Consider the following 23,735-nt stretch of genomic DNA (forward strand, 5'->3'; position numbering starts at 1 on the left):
GGCTGAGGTTATAAGAAAGGCTGGCATTTGCACCCTTTGTGACGTCTGTTCCTAAAAAGTTATAAACAGGCTGCTCCAAGAAGCACGCAATATATGCGATTCAGTTTCAGACAACCCCTTAGCCTAAAAGCGTACCCATCAGTGGTGACGTCGTGGAGATAAGAGTGCATTCCCATTGAAGAAAAAAGCCGTTCCGGCGCGATTTCCGATCAGTCCTGCCTAACCCTCACCGCCGAAGAGGGTGACAGAGTTTAGCAGCACGCAGGCAGTACATCTTTCAAGTGAGGTTAAGCGGATTGCCAAAAATTATATAGATAGCATTTATCTCACGGCTATTACCGAAAATGGTGCTTCCCTACGCATTCCTTGGAATTTGAAGGTCTTGTAAGGTCAAGATCTTACAATTCCTGTCATCAAATGATTTTGATGTCGGTTTTAGAACCGAAGCCTCGTCTTTGAGAAGTACAATTTCTAATGGAACGGAAAGCAGAGGCTCTTTATCTGCAAGAGCAGCGATAATCACTTTTCGATCGGCTGCCTGGAGTGCTAGATAAATTTACAGCCCAAATGGTTCATTTTTATTTTGAAACACACATGCATTTTTTTCTGCAAAACGTGGTAAAAAAAATCCGTAGAGAGAGAGTGTCTATAGCGGTTTTAGGTCACCGGAAAGTGAGGCTGGAGCAGCCTACCATAGCCTGGAGAATAAAAATACCTCTAGTATGAATATACTTCTCAATATATCCGCAGTATAGTAATATATTTCTTCTGCTTCTTTCCAATTTAATAGCTTTAATCTGAGACTTTTAATGTACTTAATAGTTTTGCGTAGTGTCACTTATTTTTGGTGACTGCTTTTGTCCCCCATACAAGTGCGATGCTTCATTAGAAATTTTCCCATTGAAATGATTGGACCTTGTCCAGTGCGTCAGTGATTAGTATATCATGAAGCAGTACGTTGAGGTAAGTTTCATCGTACGAAGCAACGCAAACTAGAAGAACGGGACGTTCAACGCACTTAAAAAAAAATTGACTTCGTCGGGACACATGTGCACAGGGCTACGGTGGCCTGACCCGACCGGTGACGAGCAAATGCCTTTCAAAGTTTACCGCAACACGCCTAAATTCGCGCCTTTGCTCGCCAGTTCATGAGCACACTAGTCGCAGGTGTTAACCCGCTGAACACAGCATGCAGGCACACGTCTTTGCTGTGTGACAGCAAAAGTGCGTGCGGAACGTACGTAGCGCTAGCAAAAAATCAACCCAATCCGACTCAAACTCTTATCCTAGCGAACAAACAAGTGTGCCTAATTAAAATAATACCTAGTTGTCGAAGAGAGTCGCAAAACAAGCAATCTACCAGTGAACTCTGATATACCTGCACGAGACCAACGTTGGGTGCTAGCAGACGACGCTTGCGCCGATAGCTCACCCGTCGACAGCAGCGCAGCGATGGCAGGAACCGCGGCGGGCCGGCTGCTCCCCATAAGCTCGCAGAAGAATTTCGAAACTTAAGTTTATCTATAAACGTCGTGCTTGGAATCCTTATAAATAGCTACTGTACTCTTGTTTGTAAGCAACCTGATCTTATTATGTTTATTTTTTTAACTCGTTCGGTACTTTCGTGCACATCGATTACAGAAGGCCACAATTTAATAAGCACAAAATATGCCATCAAAGTTTGCGATTTAATTGGAACAGAGCTAGAAAGCTGGGGACTAAAAAAGATATCGATCGTCCTTCCGTCATCTTTGCTACACACAGGGCTGCCTCGTTCCTCAGTTCATAAGAGGGTTCTCACACAGCTTCCACCCTCTCCGTTCGATGAAGTTCTACGTCACACCTGCGGTAAATCAGGACGTTCTACGTCCGCCGCTTAGGAACGTGGGTGGCGCTGATGAACACTCTCAATGTTAGGTTACTTGTAAACATAAATACCCCCGAAAGCAGAAGGTTTGACAGCCGTCGCCGTAGCTCAGAGGGAGAGCACCGGACGCATAATTCGGAGGTCGTGGGTTCGGATCCCACCGGCGGCATGTGGTTGTTTTTTCTTCTGCTTTTCTAATCAATTAGCTTTAAGAGATGACATATTCAGTAATATTCTAAATTGATCAACACCACAAAATAAATAAATAAACTAAAAAAAATCCCCTGTGCCCCTTGGTTTCTGTGGCTGTTGGCTTCTGTCATATTTACAACGAGCCCCTCATTCCCCTTCCTTGTTTGCTTAGTTCCTCAGTTAGTAATTTCGCTGACCAAGCTTCGCATCCGAAGACTAACAACCGTTGATAGCCCCGAAAAGACGAAAAATCGTTCACAGCGTAGGAAAACACACACGCTTGTAAAATCAGTGTAACAAATGTAACAAATGTCCTAAAACAGCTTTAAGTTAGTGAAACCAGCTTAAAAGTTCGCTTTTCGATGTAGTTTGGGGCGCACTTTTTCCTTTATTTTTTTTTATCTCACCCTCCATTCTTTTCACTTTTCCGTGTAATCGCGGCACAAGTACTCGACACGAAAGCTGACTCGTGGCCGCGTTGGAATTAACTTCTGGCGCCCAAAGCTCCAGCTTTCAAATCCACGCTCTGACAACGCAGGCGCCGCTGCAGGCACGGAAACAGTCGTTCTTGTTAGCGCTTCTTTGTGAGGAGCAAAAGCAGGAAATAATGTGCTCGAGCTTTTTTTCTCTCCTTGCGCATCCGCGGGCCTAACGCTTCCCTTTGTTTATTTATTTATTTCAAAATACTGCAGGCCTATGTGGCCCAGGCAGGAGGGGCAAACAACCTAACAACACACAAAAGAAACGAAAAAACCCCCTCTTCCCCCCAGAAAAATACTGCCGCTCGTTTCTCTTATCAGCAGCTCTCCGCTCACACAGCGTCGAGTCGTCGCGCAGACAAAAGTGCGCTCAGCACGAACACGAGCACGAAACTAAGCAAGCAAGGGAAACATCAAACACCACTAATTTGTTGTAGGCAGCGCACACAAGCAACAATAACAGCGGTGAGAGCAACTACAAACAAAAATTAACTGTCAGGGCTCTCCGAGCCAACAACATTCGCGGCAGTTTCGGAAGAGGGGAAAGTGAGGGATGGGCTTTACAGCGGTGCAGAACTGCAAGCCGCGGCATTATAAGCGCAGCATAAGCGCTGTGTACAAGAATCCCGCTCTGCTCGGCGGCTTTTGCGGGGATGGTACTAACTGCGGGTCCCCACGCGAGCCCCGTGTTCTTCTTTTTTTTATCTCTCTTTTTCCTTCTTCCTCGCTGGTCGTGGAGGCACTCGTGGTGTGCTGCATAGACTATATAGTATAAACAAGGACCAGCACAGCGGTGCAGACATTCTCTGGTTTAGGACTAGTGGGGATGGAGGGCCGGCGCTTGTTACGCAGAAGAGAGAATAAATTAATGACGCAGTAGCCTCATCTTACCTAAACCCACCTCGGTCTCGGTATGCTTGTGTACGTGCGTGTGCGTGTGTTAGTGCGCGTGTGTGTGCGTGAGAGTGCGTGTGTATGGTCTAGTGTGTGTGTGTGCGTGTTTGTGCGTGTGTGTGCGCGTGTGTGTTAGGTGCATGTGCATGTGTGTGTTAGGTGCATGTGCGCGATGAGTGCACAGGCATTAAGCGCTAGCAGCCGGATGCCACACACACCTATAAAAAAGAAACGCAAGAGAAACACCAGAAGTCGACCGACGCATGCACGGAGGGTCGAACCGCGCTTCGTTTACTGTGGGGCAGGTACGTCGCCAGCCGGAAATGGGCCGCAGTTTTCGCAGCTGCTTCTTCCACCGCGTCTTCTTTTTTGCGCGTAGTTTAAAATAACGGCGTCCTTTTAGCATTACTGCGCTGCGTATCATGCTTAAAGGTGCACTGAAGAGGATTCTGAACCTGTTTTTTTGCTCGGGAACTCGATCTACACGTTCCTAGCATTCTTAGAAACTGCAACTTATTGCCCTGTATGGCCGATTTCCCTAATTAAATCGAATTAACGTCCGGCTCCCGCCCTTTTTTTTTAATTCTGCCTCGTACGATGGGCGGAGTCGACCAACACGTGAAGTTCCTTTCAGCCAGCTCCGTGGAGGCTTTGCTTTCGCTTTATTTTGTTTTTTAGGTTTCCATGAATAAATAGTTTCATTCGCAGATAAAAAAACCGCAAAATAAGCCCGCAGAAATAAAAATACGCGCGGACTATTTGTTACTACGGACTACTACGTATTACTCCGCCGATGGCAGAGCGGCAAGCCGCCACATGACTGGATGAAAGGCACTCCACGCGTTGGTCGACTCCGCCCACCGTACGAGGCAGAATTAAAAAAAAAGGGCGGGAGCCGGACGTTAATTCGATTTAATTAGGGAAATTGGCCACACAGGGCAATAAGTCGCAGTTTCTAAGAATGCTAGGAACGTGTAGATCGAGTTCCCGCGGCAAAGAGACAAGTTCAGATTCCTCTTCAGTGCACCTGTAAGTTAACCGTGCTCACGCCTAGTGTGTCCCGGAGTGACGCTCCCAAACTCACCTGTCCATGAACACGGTTTTCTTCTTACGGCCAGCTTCCCTCTGCACTGTTCGCTTCTAGCTTCCAACCAAAGCTGGTGCTGCCCTCGCAGCTCGCCTGTCTGTTGCAAAAGCAACGCGCTGTCTTCATCAAGATCAGCCTGACCGCGTCAACTGCATGCAGGAGAAAGGCCTCTCCCCCTCCTGTGCCAGCTACGGTCACCTATCCCTGCAAAAACTTCTTGATCTCATCCGTCCACCTAACTTTCTTCTGTCCCCTGCTACGCTTACCTCCTCTTGGAATCCACTCCATGGCCTTTCAGGGTCATCGGTTGCCTTACCTTCTCATTACATGTCCTGCCCAAGCCCATTTCTTCTTCCTGATTTCAACTAGGATGTCATTAACCCGCGTTTGTTCCCTCACCCATTCCGCCCGCTTCCGGTCTTTTAACGTAACACGCACCATTTTTCTTTCCGTAGCTCGCTGCGCTTTCCTTAGGCTGAGTCCTTTTCGTTAGTCACCACGTTTTCTCTTGAGGGGTATTAGTAATCTGCTACTCATGAACCGAGAGAACATGCCATAAGCGCTGCACCCCATACTTCTTTTTCTACTTACTTCCCTATCGTGATCCGGATCTACGGTAACTACCTGCTCTAATTAGAGGTATTCCCTTGCGACTTCCAGTGCCTCGCTACAAATTGTGAACTGCTATTCCCTTCCGCGATTGTTCAACGTTACTTTGATTTTCTGGATATTAACATTTAATCCAACAGTTCTGATCTGCTTGTATAACTAGTTGATCATGCTTTGCAGTTCATCACCTAAGTGACTTAGCAATGCAATGGCATCAGTGAATCACAGGTTACTAAGGTATTCTTCATTAATTCTTGTCCCCAACTGTTCCCGACACTGGCTTCTGAATACCGGGACGGGAGTCCACAGGCGGTGAATAGCATTGGCGAGATCATCTCTTCCTCCTGATGTCGTTCCTTGGAATTCTACTACTGACCTTACGAAGGAATATTGTGGCTGCGTACCCGTTATACACATCTTCCAGTATTTTTTTTTTTCAATTAGAACTTGCCGCTCGGCTAGTTGGTACACGGCGTTTGGTGATAAGAAGGCGCGAATAAAAGTCCGAATTTGACTGCGGGCGAGTGTACCTTTTAAACTGGTAACACCGCGGGGACCCGGATTATCCACATAACAGCGATATCAACGGCCAGGTGAATCGACCGTGAGCTTCCACGATCTCCCTACAGCGGCCATACTTTAATGCTTGCGCACAAAATAATTATCGCCCATTTGTCAGAAATCGCCCCCAAATGAACAAGGCCCAAAACCAGAGCGCCGTCTGCGCTAAGTCGCGTAGCTGAACGCTCGATCCGGCACCCAGGAAAACTTTTCTACTATAAAACAAAAAAAAATCTCTGCCTCTCCCGTAACCGAGAGTAGAGTAAGCATGAAATGTTTACGGGCTTAACACATTGGTTGTAGATGGTACTAGACAAAATCTTGAAATGGGTCTAGCATTCAACACACCACACCACACCACATCACACTCTTCTTGTTGCGTCGAAGCGATCGCCTGCAATAGTGCGCGCTTAGGTAGGCAGCCGCGAACCGTGGCGTCCTTGTAGCTCTCGGGAGCGGCCGCACAATCATGTCGTTGTCGGCAGGGGCGAGCAGTCTTCTGCTGTGGCGTATCACTCGCGAAGCGATCGCTTTGCGCAAGACGCTTCCTACCTCTCCTTTCATCAGGCTCCATTGCTCGGCTTAAGCAGGGCTGCCGGGACGATTTCATTCAAAGTTCACGCATCAGCGATAGCCGTCTTTCTCCAACATTATGAAGAGTTAAAGCCCAAGTGCAACATCTCTTTTTCCCTTAACATACACTCATCAATTGTCCGTAGTGCCTCATCCCTCCTCTTGCCCAGTGGCCTCGGCGGCTTAAGTGGAGTAGTTGACACTAGTGTGGCAAAAGTATACATGTAAGACCTTAATTTGACCTCTAAAATTATTTTCTTCTCTCTATCAGCCGGCGCGGACACGCGCCGACACGAGCTGGAGCACACCGCAAGCTTCCTCGCCTACTCTGCGCTACTTACATACACCCAATGCTTATGAAGGAAACAAATGTGGACCAGCATAGCAATAAAAGTATGGAGATCAATACTAGCAACAGAAGCACATGCTGTTATCTTAAAAACAGCTGTTCCATTTACACCCAGCTATTCCATTCATGCTCCGAAAACGACAAAATGTCTGTTGCACGAGGAGCGGGTGCGAAGCATAAGAAGAAGACAGAAGAAGAAGAACGGCAGCACACGTCCAAAGTTCGCACTTCAGAGAAAGATTTACCTGGAGGTCCCTCTCTCCAGGTTAGGGCTCCCGTTATCTCTGCCAGTGTTGTTATTGTTCCGTGCGAGCGCCAGTGGATTTGCATTGGGTTCAATTTGTGGGAATCTCCATGATTACATAATTGCAACTGGTAGGTTGATTTTCTAACTCCTTTAAAAGTCTCGGAGTTTTTTTTATTATTATTCTCGCCAAAATGTTCTTTGTTATTTCACTTCAAATGTTCTTCTGTCGTTTTTCACGAATACATTTTTCAAAATTCACGTTTGGCTCCGATATTCTGTCGTAATCCTATGAAAATTTCCTTTTGTATACCACTACACCATGGCCAATCCCGCCACGTGGGTATGTGCCATTATAAAGAGGTGAAGAAGAAGAAGAAGAAGAAGAAGAAGAAGAAGAAGAAGAAGAAGAAGAAGAAGAAGAAGAAGAACGGCAGCACGGCCGATAGCCCACAGAGAAAGCCTGCATTCTGCTGCTCAATGATGTGGCAATCGGGTCGCCACCGGGACCAGCCGGGAACAGTGCCGCTCGTCCAGCAGCAGCAGCAGCAGCGCATGCCGAGACGGGACCAGTCGACCTCGACATGGACCGACGTGGCGCGGAAGCACCACCGGCCCTCGGGCACCCGACTGCCGTCGGACGAGGCGCGCCGCGAGATGCTGGAACACTTCCGCGAGCAGCTCAAGGTTGCCCTGGTCACCACAGCCTGCTTCGTGAGTGCCTAGTGCCCAGCATGTGTGTTTATCCTGCTTTTATAGCTCCCTGAGGGGCTTCCTCCGGAATTACTGTGGCCTAATATATCTTACCGGTAGTTATGGAAAGAAAATTGATAAGTGTAACGTTAAGAGACAGGAAGCGGGCAGAGTGAGGCAAGGAATTGGCGCGGTTTAATAACATCCTAGTACAGATCAAGAGGAAGAAGTGGGCTCTGGCAATGCTATGCGAAGGCAAGATAACTGCTGGTCCTTGAGGGTAACGGAGTGTGGATTCCAAGAGAAGGCAAGCGTAGCAGGGGGCGGCAGAAAGTTAGGTGGGCAGAAGAGGTTAAGAAGCTAGTGGGGACAAGATGCCCGCAGCTGACAAACGAGAGGGCTTATTCATTTATTTATTTATTTGAAATACCTTCACGGCCCTGCCGGCATTATTGAGGCGAGTTGAACAAGACATACAATAAAACAGATGACAAGAAATGGGAAAACATTTATGGGTTGCAGCACTACAAATTGCTCACTGCACCGAGTATCACAGATTTCAACAACTGTGCACCTCCATGGAAAGTTAGAAGAAGAAAAAAAAAGAGAAAAGAGAGCAAAAACCAACAAGACAAACTACAAATCAGCAACACAGAGTTCATGTCGCACTGCTATCCGAAAGGCACATATGTGATGAGCAAGAATACTGGGGAGACATGGGAGAGGCCTTTGCCCTGCAGCGGGCGTAGTCGGCCTGATGATGATGATGATGATGAATATATCATAACCGAACAGTGCGGCTTTCTTTTTGGCCGCTGTAAAGTATCATAGAGAGACGGAGCTACAGCGGACGTGCACACGTCTCATGTCGTCCAGTGTGAACGGAGTACGATACCTCAACCTCCGGCGTATTTGAATAACAAACAATATCCGCTCAACCTCTCAATTCGCTCAGTCGCGTGCATGTGAGCCAGAATCAACGCTGATTGGTCACATTGCGTATGACCTGAAGGGTATGGCTTGCTGAATCTTAGCTCTTTGCTGTTTCATTTGTGCCACCATTCTGCTTCTTTGCAGTGCTCAAGGAGCACCCCTGCAGTATCCGCTTATTCGCCTTGCAGGGGTGGAACTGCGCCTCAGTGCTTGCAAGGTCGTCGAACTCGTGGCTCCCGAGGCTCCTGGGATTTCCAGGACCGTCCCGTAAGCGAGAGATCGCTGTGCGCACAGACGCATGTTAATGGAGTTCGATAAGAAATTCTAGTCTATTGCTACTTGCGCGCATGCTGCATGGTTGCATCCTTTTTAGACTGCGACTGCGCCACAAACGCACCGACCGTAGACGACGTTGTGAAGTAGTGTCTTTCTTTGATCCATAAAATTTTCTGCTACTTTATGTGTTGCTTAAAGGGGTCTTCAAATGAAAATAGACCTGCACGATTACAGTTTTCATTGCTTGAGTAAACATTGTACATGCTGATTCCTAAATATTTGGGCGCAGTGTCGAATATAGAATCAATAATGCCCGTTTGAAATCCAGCCTTTTTGGGTTCCTAAAATGGCATTGCGACGCTGCATGCCGGCATCAGAGTTAGACGATTACGTTTAGCTTAAGACTTTAGAAACATAGGCACACCTTCTCTTTTCGTTTTTACTTAAATAGCAGGTTTATACCAAAGTTATGAAGTTTTATGGTCTGGGAGGGAGGGGGTTTAACGCCCCAACGCGACTCAGGCTATGAAGGACGCCGTAGCGACCATCTGGGGATCTTTGGTGTGCACTGACATTGCACATTACACGGGCCTCTAGAATTTTGCCTCCATCTCAATTCGACCGCCGTGGTCGGGATCGAACCCGCGTCTTTCTGGTTAGCAGCCGAGCGCCTAAGCCACTGAGCCGTCGCGGCGGCTAAAAGTTCTAAAGTAAAAACATGGTAGGGTTTTAAACGCGCGCAATAGAATGCTTCTCTCGGCTAAACTGGCGATTTCTTCCAGTTCAGATTTCACTCAGAAATGCCATTTGGCCGGCGGAATTGCTTCATGCTACATTTGTTTAGGGTACTTCCTCGTCGTCTGCAGAGATGAAAAAGCAAAACGAGGTTTCGCAGGAATGTTACAGGTTATGCCATTATTGTGCCTGCTGTAGGAAAAAGTGCTCTATCGACGCAGCCTCCACTGTAGCCAGGTTTTGCTTCGTGGACCGTTTCTGCGATAGCTCGTTGTTTTCGTGAGTCGCCGCTGCAGACGAGGGGGATTAACGAGACTGAATGAGAAGGTGACCCAGTAAAAGATATTAGAAAACAAAACTGAGCGCCATATGCGACCAAAGTGCGAAATTCGTGCTCGAACAGGCTCAGTCTTCGCCGTCGCTGTTATCGCCGCAGTTGTCACAATGGCGCTGCAGTCTAAACGCTACGATGCTCCGACGTTGGTCAACTATGGGCGAACAGGTCTCGCTACGGCGCCTTGTTTGTTCAACGAGAGAAGTTCCTGATTGGCTGACAAGTTCACGCTTTGGTAGAGTGAAAGGGGGCGCGTGCTGCGAAACTGAAGTTATGTTTTTGATACTATTAAATTAATCCGGACGATGAAAAAACTAATCAATGCAGGGTCAGCAATCTGCAGTAAACGGTTCACAACCTCTTTCATGTGTTTTGCTTACATGTTTTTGTCATCAATCTGGACGATGAAACTAATCAAAGCATACTATAGAATGAAGGGTCAGGAATCTTAATGCACACGGCGTTCAAACTTCGCTGAAAACGTTTCACAACCTCTTTCAGGTGTTTTTGAGACATTCTTCCTGCTTTAAAAACAACAAACCTCTGTTGTGTTTCATCGTAACGTTCGACGTGGTCTTCGACCCTCCACGAAAGGGTATCATACAGAGACAAAGATCAGGTGTCCCTTCCCAAGCTAAATTCCCCCCCTCCCCCGCACACACACACACACTCTTTGACCTTCCTCGACTAGTAGAGACCCGTGTAGTTGCGCGTATGGAGAGTGCGTCGGCTTTTACTCCATGCGGGTTGCCACGTGCGGGAACCCATTCACGGTGTTAAGACCCAGCATAGACGAACCGCCTAAACGCCGTGAATAATCTGGTCTAGGCGGACTGCTCTTAATTTTCTGGCGCCAAAGCCAAACAACTCCAGACTAAGCACTACCGGTCTGACGCCATCATTAGCCACACAGGAATTCCTGGCGTTAACACAACACTCTAAAACCATCTTGGCAGTTGTTTTGTTTGGTAACTGCTTTTTCCACCTCCCATGATTTCGTTTTCTTCCGCCAGCGACACCTATGCCAAACTGTCTCACAGTGCGCAGAATCCTATTTCTGCTGGCGTATCATGTGCATTATGCTTGCTGCTCCTTTCAAAAATACTTCCTTTAGGCCTCGTCGTTGCAGTGCGGCCACAAGCATTGTTTCGGTTGCTAAGAGACATCGCTAAATGCTCCTTTTATATGCCAAAAGTTTTTCACTCTCGGATATCTCAATAGACCAAAACTTTTACACTATCTCTATCTGCGCGCGGCTCCCGCCGCAAAGACAAATTTCCATGCTCTCTAGCACAGCTTATAGCACTGAACCAGTGCAGTGTTATAAACTACTTCTTGTGAGTCCGCACGTTCTTGAGGACCAGCTGTTTAGAATTCGCGGAAAAGGTGACCAAGAACTTTTTAAAATGCTTTATTTCTTCATGAAATGACCACTTGACCAACGCAGTAAAGCCGTCTACCCTGCGCAGTAGGGTAGGAGACTTCACTAGTATACAGCGACAGCGTAGAAGCCTTAGCGAAATGCGCAGTTAAGCCCCCTGCTCCACCTCATGCATTGAAATATCTGTCCAGCGGCAAACGGATTTTTTCTAACCAAACAGAGCTATTGGACTTTTAAAACCGCACGTGTTTCCATACTGTGCCTTTAATTACATGAACTGTTGGCACCTTCCCCCCCCCCCCCCCCCCCCCCGTTCATTTTCTTTTCTGAGAATACCTTACTGCGTTGACGAGAACTTTCTCTCTTTGGTTCTTTTAGATCACTGGACCATGAGAGTAATCCTGGACATAGCCCACTCCACGAATACACTGAGTGACGTCATTCTAATTTTCAGCCTTTACTTTGTGAGTACCTCACATTCCGACTCCAGCTACAGCGAGCTTGTCTTTCGTGTTTCCGTGAACGTTAAGTAGGCACCCCTTTACTAAAAGCGCCGTGTTTGACGCAGTACTTTTAAATAATGTGTTGTAGTTGTAGCCGAAAATTTAACTGCGAGAGTTTAGTACTGGCCGCGAGTTTTTCCGGCTATCAGAGTGTACTGTGCCGCTAGGAGTGTTCTTGCTATTCATATGCACCCGGAACTTTCCGTGTAGTTCTGCCCTAGTCCTGTCCCAAGCTCGATGGTTCCTGACGTCTGGAGATGCAGTACTTCGTGGCGCTCAGAAAAAAACTACCATCAGGGTCAGCAGCAGAGCTGCAAGAGTTTCTTATACCTCGGTCAGCGAGCATGCTAAAGGAGTCCTTTTTGCTATTTTGCTTTTGCTAGGTTCGAAGGCCAAACAAGGATGACGAAGAACAAGTAAGCTCAATTATGTAGCTTCTTCTCACTTCCAGTTATTGATCAATATGCTCTCGCCCTACCACAAAAAGCTCAGTTGGTAGAGCGACTGCTTCAGTGAAGCGGTGGTCCCGGGTTCGAACATCGGACCAGGACTAATTTTTCTTTAACTGTGTATTTTTAAGAAAACTGTATAGCTTTCCTTTGTAGCCGTATGGCTGCGCTCGGGTGGATGTCAATGAGTAGTTACTCCCTTATTACAAACCTCCTCCACCTTGCGGGATTCCCCTAAACATTCGACCAGCTTGGTAATAAGTGTACGCGTGTATTTCCTCTCCCTTTGCGTCCTGCACTTCGCCGGTATAGCGTACAATACTCTTGTTTATTCCTCTCCGACTATTGTTTCTTGTGCATGTGGATGGTACCGCAGAGATATTTTCCCGCATTGTGAACTATGTAGCATTTGGAGGGTTGCTCTAACGCATTTTCAAATAACCTTTGGCAAAGTCCCACACTTCGGCCATCCAAGTATTCAGCTAATTGTGCTGCGCAAATCGTAGCAGTTACTCACTACTTCGGTTATAAAGCTGTTATAACGCTTAGGCACCACACAGGCTATTTCCTATAATGTGTGCCGTAGTAGGTTGCTACTGCTAGATTTTCTTCAAGAAAATTGTGCTGTCTGTTGCAGTTTCTCCATGAGCATTGCAATTTACCTCATGTATTAGCGGACATTATCGATAAAGACAACATTAATTGATCACTTCTGCGCGTTGCAGAATCTCAGCTCGATCATCAGGCTGTTCATAATATGGAACGTCTTGACCACTCTCCTCATCTGGTGCGCCTCCTGTGTCGACACGTTCCTCCCAAGTACACCGGTGAGTAGTCCTTTGATAGCATAACGCCTTTTATATGTAAATGAGGCCTATTTCATTCAGCATTCACCTGATCTGATAGGATGATGGAGAGGTGTACGACTCTGCTATTGGTACGGCATAGAGAGTACAATTTCCCAAAGCGCACGCGAAATGGTCAGTGATCGAACGCTTCGGACTGATATGGAAAAGAGTGTGCGCTGGAGGACATCTTCCTCCCTTTTTACTCTTACACAGACGTATTCGTATTTAGAGTGTATTCACCACGTGGGGTTACTTAACTTGCGTTGATGTCCCCCAGCGTTCAGCAATTTAACCAGTTAGCATTAAGGAGCTCGTGTCGCTGGAGGTCCGTCGTCGGCGTCGTAGACCGTGAGCGCAAAACTGACGGTAAATTCCCAGAGAACCAACCCTAGAGGCAGATGGGCCACCTAGGTCTGCTTACCAAGCAGACTCCTGTACACCACCCCGTATCTACCGCTGACACGTACAGAAACTACAAAACTCGAATCTTCACCCACCACCGTTAACAAGGCCGCTCTGGATCTTTCCCATATGCGCCGTAAGTGAGCGACTTCGACACACTGGCCTCTTTCTCACTCTCGCCGAACTAACACAATAACATAGGCAAGTAGAGCGATTGTCTTCTACGGAGCAGGTATGCGACATCCTGAACCAAGCAGCCATCTCCCCCCTCAACCTGACACCAGTTAGCCAACGCCTTCAGCCAACAATGCAAACATACCAAAATACATGACGCCACACCTTCATGACGGTCGACGTCAAGCATATGCAAACCATCATCACATAGACATCACGTGTATAACGATGTACTTACATGGACGTCGCTCGGTCTAGTATGGGGTCACATGCGTATGCATTGTATGTACCCGTACAGACAGAACTAATCATCCGCACAGCTGGGCCATTTTCCAACCCTCCCAACACAACCACTCTAGAAGCTCACGCGATAATACCGAATTTCGATGGAGGCGAAATTCTAGAGGCTCGTGTGCTGTGCGATGTCAGTGCACGTTAAAGAACCCCAGGTGGTCGAAATTATCCGGAGCCCTTCTCTACGGCGTACAGCCTGAAACGTTTTGAGACGTTAAACCATAATCAACCAAAACCGGATCACGCGATGATATATGCCTTACAAGAAGCGTTTTTACTCACTAAACACCATACAACTAACATCAACATCTATAACGACCCCAGCAAAGAAATTTCAATTTATAAAGCACACTACTAGAAACCCACCTACATGACATTCTAGTAGAATCCTTTCACAAAAATCCGAATATTACAATCACCCTGCGTTGGGTACCTGGTCATGCTGGGACCGAGAGAAATGAGTTGGATCATTACCATTGCCTCTCCTAACATCCTTTTTCCTCCCCCTCCTTTCTTGAGTGGCCTTAATGCTGGCCTCACGTAAACTTTTTTCCTCCTCCTCCTCCTCCTCTATGTCTCCCTTCACGGCCTACTTTTCTGCACTCAGCACGTTTTTTCTTTTGCGGCTATCGCTCTATCTCTCTCTCTCTCTCTCTCTCTGCAGGCGTCATCTCACGGAGACATGACCACCAATGTCAATGGAGATACGCAGACCCCCGCCAGTCCAGGGGATACATCCGCGTCGCCTGTACGTACAACTGCAGCCATTGCCATGTGGCTCCTTCATGAAGAAATTTTAAGCTTAGTACGCAGGAATATGCGTTCCAAAAAGATTCAACATAACTCCGCACTTCCACTAGGACGTCGCACAGCCCAGTTGCTTTATCATAACATGCGCGCCAATATAGGCGTGTTTCACACGTTTCTCCGAAAGGCAGCATCTTCCAAAGATTTATTACGCTGCCACTGCTAAATGAAGACTTACGGAATTGGGTAACCACAGGGTTCTTTTGCGCTGAGGATATCATACCCTCTGGCACCTCAGCCCAAATAATTGATTGTAAATTTATTTATTGAGGAATACTGTAGCCCTCACTTGAGGGCCATTACAGGAGAGGTTTTTCTTTTAATTTTCGAGGAACAAAAACCTCAGGCAGTGACACGACACAAAAGAATGTTATCAAAGCAAGAATACAGGACCAGCATTGAGAGGAAGAAAGAAAGCAGCACCAACCAAGTGCACGTGAATCACTAACAAAGATGGGGCCAATCATAACAACAGCATGATCTATTAGCGATTCCCCCGTTGCCTGTAATATAATTCAAAAAGGCTCTCAAACTCTATCACATTTTGAGCTGCGAAAATGCATTACGCAAGACCACTCCACATATTAATACATGAAGGGAAAAAAAAAGTTTTGGAAAGCAGCTAGGTGTGTTCTTTAAGACCGTATTGCGGCACTGCGGTTTAAACGCGCACTTTGTTTTAGAGGGGGTGAATAGATGTTTCTTTGTTTATTTTTAGTTGATTCGTGGTGATTTGGAAAAACAGTTCAACCATGTAGCTTTTCTCGTCGTGTTTCGAGCAGTTCTAGGTCGCAACATTTCAGCATGTCTGTTACAGAATCGGTCTGCGGATAACGTGAACATTCAAAATGCACTGCGGTTCTGTGAATTTTTTCGAGTTTATCTCGCAAGTACAGAGGGCAAAACGCATGTCTAGAACACGTTCTGAGCGTGTTTCGGGCTGATCACGCGATAACTAGCTATAAGATTTGGTTAAAAATGGTCTGGATGTAAACATGTGCAGTTAAACTCATAGAATTTAATCGTCAATTTTATCCTTCTTGGTCGCAGCGGCGTTGGGAGCGACGGAAAACACAGTTTGGTTGTTCTAGGCATGTGTTTTGCCCTCTGTACACTTGGTGGGGACTTCAAGCAGGAGGCATACTCCAAGATTAGAGGTTCCATAGCTGGTTGACTTCGTAAAGGTTTATCGGTCACTAAGGTAGCCGAGTACACTAGTAAAGCCTGTCATTTCGTCGGAGTAGCACGCTCATACATCGCATGTTAATTACCCTTGCAGTGGAGCTACATCCCTGCCGCACTGGGCTACACCGCGGTGGCCGTCCTCAAGGTACCTGTGCAACACTTGCTGCTGCTTTTCCTTTTAATTCCCCGCAATACCCCTGCGCATTGCGCTCTTGAAAACCGGACAGCGATAATAATGTTTGTCATATACACAGATGCACAAATTACTGGAATATACAGTAATATCAAAAGAAGCAAATACACTCGGCAGTCGGCCAGTGAAAGCTATGTTATTGCAGGCAAACGTGTTATGAACAGAAATCAGTCAGCTCAAAATGGGAGCAAGCATTATTTCATATGCGTTGCGGCCGGAAGTACACAACGGTTATATTGGTAGGAGCCATGTGCGATGTCAGTGCACGTTAAAGAACCCCAGGTGGTCGAAATTTCCGGAGCCCTCCAATACGGCGTCTCTCGTAGCCTTAGTCGCTTTGGGACATTAAACCCCATAAACCAAACTAAACCAAACCAGTGGCCTCACTGGTAGGCACTAAGCTGTGTTCAATTCTGTCTAGGAATATGAGTCATCCTCTGAAGCTTGTCGTGAAACCCCCCAAGACAAGGAAAAGGCGCTTCTAGCAACATGTGGATAGGTGTCCTTGAAGACCCCCATTAACGATATAGCGGCCTCACGCGCCGAAGCCGTCTCACGTAGTAAGCATAAGACAACCAAGTGATAATTCAGACCGTGCAAGAAGTTTGGATTATTGTTTTCAATTTGTATTGCCCTGCGTCTGCTCATCTTCTGAGCTATCCTATGCAACAAATGACGCCTACTATTATCATGAATGGCCCCAATAGAAGTCCGTTATCACAAAGTTGTGCCCCAAAATAAAAAGAAGCTTCCTTCACATGATCTCACAAGAGCGAGCGCAGAAGGACAACGGACAAGAATGAAGGAGGACGACATGGGCACAAGAGCTGAACTTTCCACTTTATTTCGTAAGAAGCTATTGCAACGTATTTATACAGTTTTCTGTCAGGGGCCATGACGCCCAAGCTGAGCAAGGCCATTTAGATAAGACAATCACTCGGGATATAAACGGTATTGATCTGCATGTGCGTCATAGTCCCTGACAGGAAACTTGTCAGGGACCGATATAAAGTTGAAAGTTCAGCGCTTCTATACCGTGTCGTCCTCGTTCATTCTTGTCCGTTATCCTTTTGCGCTGATTCTTCTGAGATCATGGCTTACCAACTAGCCTAACAACAGGTGTTGCTCCACAGGACGTTTTCTGCAACGACGGCACCTAGGGAGACTACTTAGTCCAGTGATCGAATGCCTTCACTTTTTGCAGGCCCTTATTCTTCTCAGCGTCTACGTGAACTACCTCTCGTCCTTTCAAGAAGAGTCGCCGGTAACCGCAGCCGACACCGCGATATCCTGCCAGGAATCGTCTTACACGCAGCCCTAGGACCAAAGCACCCGGGACCGCTTTACCTGGCGCCGCAAAGGTTCCCGGCCTTCCAAGCAGCCGAGCCAAGCCTCCTCATGCAAGCACCACTCCGAACGAGACAGCCCGTCAAGCAAGCATCCACCGCGTCCGACTGGCAACACCCAAGGACCATCAGCGCAAGAACCAGCTCTGCTGGAGAATTGGTTCGAGCCCGCGGGCCATTTGCGTCACGTGTACGACGACGAGGCCGAAGGGGCTCCCCTGCAAGTCGTTCCGAACAAGGGCGCGGTGTCTTACGTCTGGCGTCACGACGCCGCAGACGCTAAGGACAGCAAACAGACCACGGCGGCGTCGTCGAAGAAGCCAGGTCGCGGCATGCCCAGCTTCGACACCATGCAGATGGTGCTTTTCGGTACCAGGAACAGGACGCACGGCAAAGCGGCTCGCCACGGGAGTGCAGGGAAAGGGGAGAAATCCCTCGGCAGTACGGCAAACAGCACGGCTTCCACGACGCCCAGCCGCACGTCGCGTAAGAAGGAAGGGGCGCCATCCTCCCCCGAGTTCAACTTCGAAGAGTACCTCGAGAAGAGGAGGCGAGAGGCGTCAACACAGTTGCTGCCTGCCGTGCCGGATGGCGGCAGCTCGGAATGCAAGGCCGGCAGTGGTGTCCCTCCAGAACGGCCGTTGGCCGAGCCTACGAACGACGCACGGGCGGAGCCTGCGACTCAAGCTGCCGGAAAGATGCAGATGCAGCACAGGCAGGGAGACCTCAAACAGGAACAAACCCCAAGCGCTGTTCCTGTTACAGACGCTCCTGGAAGCCATGGACCGGAGGAAATTGGGCCAGGGCCCGAATCAGCACTGCTGCCGTCACGGGAGGTGGCCGCCACAGCTGAAGTGATGGAGCACGAGAAAGGCGGTGGTCAGCGGTGGACTCCGCCGGGAGTTCCAGGGGTTCCCAGCGATGCACCTGGCCCCGTGAGCTTGACGGATGATGCTGAAGACCGAAAACATGTTTTATTCGTTGGTCTTGACTCCGGTGCAACCACACTCGACAAGGACGACTCCGCCGTAGGTCAATCTGCGGTAGTCAATGCTGCTGCAACGACGACCGAAAGAGCCCCAGAGCAGCCTGCGTCGGTCATCGCAGCCGACCAATACGACGAACCGCATGACGAGCGTGCACCCGAAGCCTTCGATGTAGGCAAGGGCGAGTCCGAATCGCAAAGCCCAGTCAACGAGCAGCCCAACGTGGTTGCTGCCCGAGGCGTCCTGCCTCCGTTGACGCTGCGTGGCCCAGTTCTGGTGAAAGACAGACGCAAGAGCAGGAAGAAAAACGGCGTCCACCTTGCCGAAGAGTGCCAGAAACACCCGTGCTCGGACACGCAGCAGGCGGGGGCTTCTGGTACTGGAGGAGCTGACGAAGTCGTCAAGGAGGCCGACGACGTGAAGCACGAGGCGCCCCCGGACGAAGAGCACACTACCGAGATGGTGACTGGCGCGTTCTCTGTGGAGACAGAAAAGATGCACGTCAGCAGCTCATCGTTTACACGAAACTGAGATCCTTGATTTGGACAAAGCTTGGATGAACGTACCTCAGTTTTTGACAAATGCCCCTGATAATACCCACCTTTTTGGTAGCACTTTATTTTTAGAGCGCAGCTCTTTGGCGTCCGTTCCTGGGTTTCGCGTCGTCGTCGGCGTCGGCGTTGTCGTCGGCCTCGTAACCAGCTCCGCCCCCCTTTCATCCCCCCAGCGCTATCGGCGTCAGCGGCATCAGTAAGTCGCTGCTATCTCTTCCCTCCTCCCTTTATCGTGTTATCCGCTTGCTGCGCGCGCTTCTGCCCCCATCGTTTGCCGCTGGGTGTACACGCCGCCCCCCTCCCCCCTCTTCCTGCGAGTCTCCGGTTGTCAAAGCGCCGGCTCGAACTTAATTCCTTTCTTCGCTCCTCCTCCAATGCAACCCCTGTGCGGTGGCAATCAGAGAGCCAGATCGGTGGCGGCGGATCTGTATATGTGCACCGCCCGAGCCGAAATTGCGAATACGTGTGAAAAATAAAAAAAAAATTCTGTGATAGCGCATACATGTGTTGCTCGATTTCTTTGCCTCAATCTATCGAAAAGGTGAAACAGCTCATTTGCTGCGCTCAAATTTCGCATTAGGAAGTAACGTAATCGTCGGTAATTTTTCTTTTCTGTGCGATATTTTGTGATCGCGTCTGCTTTCGTACGCTAACCACCGAAACTTTGGAGTAGATATCAAATATCCACCCTTATCTTTCACTTGGTAGCTCGGGCTGGCCACGTTTCTCTTCGTTTAACGCTGGAGACCGTGAATGAACTTGCACAAGGCCGATATTTTGGTATGATTTTCGCGGGCAGTATTTTTCTTCTTTCTGCCGGGAAGAAATGCTGTAATTAGCGCCCACAAAACACCACGGCCTTTGACTTTTTTCTGTTATCAGATTATGTCTTATCGAGCACATGCTCTCAAAAATAAGTGCTCTATAATTACGTTTCAAAGGATCTGGGATGTTTTGCGTTGTGCCGCGTAGCTCGGACGGATTGTTCTGCACTATGAACTCATGTTCGGACAGTGGGGAGGGCTCAATCCTGCCGCATTCATTTCCAGAACTGTTTGTTTGACTTGACGACTTAAAGTTGACACTGTGTCTGGTTTGGACTGCTGAGAACTGAGATTATTTTCAGCGCTCCTGAAAGTGTAAAGCTAATAACGGCTACGCGTTTCATAGAGTGCTGCTGTGTCAACGGGTTGCTTTAGAATCGAGACGTTGCCGCTTTAAGCCTAATCGAATCAAGGCGACAAAGCCAATGTATTCCGCACCAACAAACGATGCGATACATGTTCGGCATGCAGAGCTGAAGTGAGTGTGCTGCATAGCTATGCATGCCGTGAACAGTTCAGTACAGTGTCAGTGCATAAAGATAGTAAGGCGTACGTAGGACACAATGTGATCTGTGCTTGTGTACGGGTGAAAATTAAAAAAAAATAAGCCATTCTATTGAATACCAACGCAGGAAGCAATATATATGCGCTATGCAAAGCTTGTGTGTGTTCTACTCCTCTATGCACGTTGTGAAGCTTTTGGAGAGACTGAGGATTCCTGTCTCCCTGAATTTTCGTTGTCAGGCTGACGCCAAGATACTAAACTGTTGATAATTCTATACTCCTCAGAGCTTCGCCATGTTAAAAGACATCATTGAGCCGAAGTTCGAGCATTATTTTCGAGCTCTTATTAATTTCACTACGCTATATATTATAGAATGTGGAAGAAAGGCTATTGAAGAAACTAAACTCCAGCTTATTAGAAGGTGCTTTTCAAAGAATGCCGAAAGCTATGTCCTTGTGATTCATTACTTGACTGTTCACAGTCGCATGCATGCAGACTGCAAAAAAGCAGAGGACTCATTTGCATACATGCTCTCTGCGTCCTGCAGAAACTATGGATACTGACACGCTGTCCACTGTCATGAATTCCCGGACACTTCTGAGACAGAGGAAAGGAAAGCGCTCACTCCGGAGGCCGCGCCTTACTTCACCCTACACGTTCTAAGGATGCCGCACAGGAACCAGTGATGGTATCAGTGATAGGGTACACTGATAGGGTATAATGATGCTTTCCAGCACCACACATTGAGTAGAAGAGGGTAAGCTCCACCGAACCCCTCGCTCAAGAAAAAAGGAATAAAACAATAATCCCAGCTAAACTAGCCTATATGTACACATACTACATATAATCGCACAGTATAATCCACCTTTACCACTTTGTATGGGATCGTGAAGAAAATCTGGAACTAGATAGGGTAACAAACACAACGACGTAAGAACCCTCAGATCCAACTGAGTCTGGTGTGTGGGGCCAAGACAACAACCGAACCCAGCGGATTCCTGGGCGAAGGATCCTACCAGTCACCTTAACCAAATTCCATAACAAACGTTTTCCATCAATCAATCTTCTTGTGGCTCGCTCATGCTAGCGATGTCGTTTCTTCACGCAAAGGCTGTGCAAAGGCAGTATCAAGCAATAGACTGCAGTAGGGAGAGTCACTATAATGCACATCTCATACCGAGCGCACGAGAATGAAACGAGGACTGAAAAAAGACACACACCACAAAGCGCCGTGGTGCACATAATGGACAGCGCCGGCATGCGACAGCCCGTACTATAATGCCCGCAGTAACCCGAACGCTGGTATCACTCACTTTACGGCAGAGGCCGCGTCTGGCGGCTGTTATTAAGTGCCGCGCTAGTCGAGATAAGTAGGCCGTCAAAGGCGAAAATCTCGTACTTCCTGGAAAAATTCCAGAAAGGCGGGACCCGAGAGTTTAAAAGGGCTTAGAAGGGTTGTTTTGTAGGCCAGTTGGTGATACATATTTCAAGAAATGCTTCGGTGCGGCAGACAAGGACAAAACGTAGAAAAAACAGCACAGAGCGCCAGAGCCTACAGTAGAAGAAATATAGCTTAGAAGGGTTGTTTTGTAGGCCAGTTGGTCATACATATTTCAAGAAATGCTTCGGCGCGGCAGACAAGGACAAAACGTAGAAAAAACAGCACAGAGCGCCAGAGCCTACAGTAGAAGAAATATAGCTTAGAAGGGTTGTTTTGTAGGCCAGTTGGTCATACATATTTCAAGAAATGCTTCGGTGCGGCAGACAAGGACAAAACGTAGAAAAAACAGCACAGAGCGCCAGAGCCTACAGTAGAAGAAATATAGCTTAGAAGGGTTGTTTTGTAGGCCAGTTGGTCATACATATTTCAAGAAATGCTTCGGTGCGGCAGACAAGGACAAAACGTAGAAAAAACAGCACAGAGCGCCAGAGCCTACAGTAGAAGAAATATAGCTTAGAAGGGTTGTTTTGTAGGCCAGTTGGTCATACATATTTCAAGAAATGCTTCGGCGCGGCAGACAAGGACAAAACGTAGAAAAAACAGCACAGAGCGCCAGAGCCTACAGTAGAAGAAATATAGCTTAGAAGGGTTGTTTTGTAGGCCAGTTGGTCATACATATTTCAAGAAATGCTTCGGTGCGGCAGACAAGGACAAAACGTAGAAAAAACAGCACAGAGCGCCAGAGCCTACAGTAGAAGAAATATAGCTTAGAAGGGTTGTTTTGTAGGCCAGTTGGTCATACATATTTCAAGAAATGCTTCGGCGCGGCAGACAAGGACAAAACGTTTTGTGCTTGTCGGCCGCGCCGAAGCATGTCTTGAAATAAGTCTAAAAGGGGAAGCAGGTGCGCATCGACAAGATCTTCAAGTTAGGCTCTTAGTATATATACGCACGGAAGTGTGTGCATTTCTTCTTAATGTGGACGTGGTTCTTCCGCTGCAGTTATGTATGCAGCATTCTAACTCGCCAGAAGTTCGTTCTAGTGCATCCCGAGCAAGGTTGATTCAAACAATAAAATACTTAAATTTTCGTAAAGCTTATTGAAAAGTAAGCTCTATTCAAGCAGCAATTAAGATTAGAGACAAATGTGCGTGATATGAGCACTTTTGTTCTAGAGTAGGCCTTTCACTCAGCTCAATTATGTAGCCAAGATTATGCACATGCTGTATACATAATGCTATAGCCACGCAGATATGCACATCCTGTATAAATATACTGCATACATAACTGCAGCGGAAGAACCACGTCCACATTGAGAAGAAATTCACACACTTCCGTGCGTGTATATACTGAGAGCCTAACTTTAAGATCTTGTAGCTGCACATCTGCTTCACCTTTTAGACTCTCGGGCACCCGCCTTCCTCGAATGTTTCCAGGAAGTGTGAGATTTTCGCCTTGGGCGGCCTACTTATCTCGACTAGCGTGGAACATCAAGGTGGGGAGAGCCTATATCATAATGCAAATCAGCGTTTCCCTGTACATGAAATTTAAACTGCTTTGGACTACACAATGGCTGTTGTCCGCTACGGAAGGTGCAGAGAAACCTATTTTACAAAATCCAAGAGAGAGATCAGCGCTATTTGTCCAAGAAGTACAACACATCTCATGCCATTATCTCCTAGCCAGAAACCGCTTCGGCGGATGCTAGTGCTGGAAAGCTATCGTAATGCGAGAGCTTTAAGGCTCCAGAAAATCCATCGGTGTCGTCGTTGTTTTAAGCGAAAAATCCGCAGCGAATTAACCCACCTTTGCACCTAAGTTAATTGATCCTGTGGTTTCATAATAACCAGCCCACCGAATCGTGGGCAAACTACCACCCTGGCAGGTGGCAGTTCAATTAATGATTGGTCGTTAGACGTTGCTCGGGGCGAGCAACTTATGTCGCACAAGTCCCACGGGTGGCAGCACCGGCCACCGCAGGGCAGTGGCGCATTGCCTAATTATAGTGCCTAGAATA

At 47.7% G+C, this 23,735-nt stretch overlaps 1 pseudogene; it reads left to right on the forward strand.

The window, feature by feature from the left end:
- Positions 1-7,338: 7,338 nt before the first annotated feature.
- On the forward strand, positions 7,339-18,925 carry LOC149367274 (uncharacterized; annotated as a pseudogene).
- Positions 18,926-23,735: the final 4,810 nt, after the last annotated feature.

The sequence above is a fragment of the Amblyomma mixtum genome, chromosome 1, assembly GCF_055824585.1.
Source record: "Amblyomma mixtum isolate Tamu chromosome 1, ASM5582458v1, whole genome shotgun sequence".
Lineage (NCBI taxonomy): Eukaryota > Metazoa > Arthropoda > Arachnida > Ixodida > Ixodidae > Amblyomma > Amblyomma mixtum.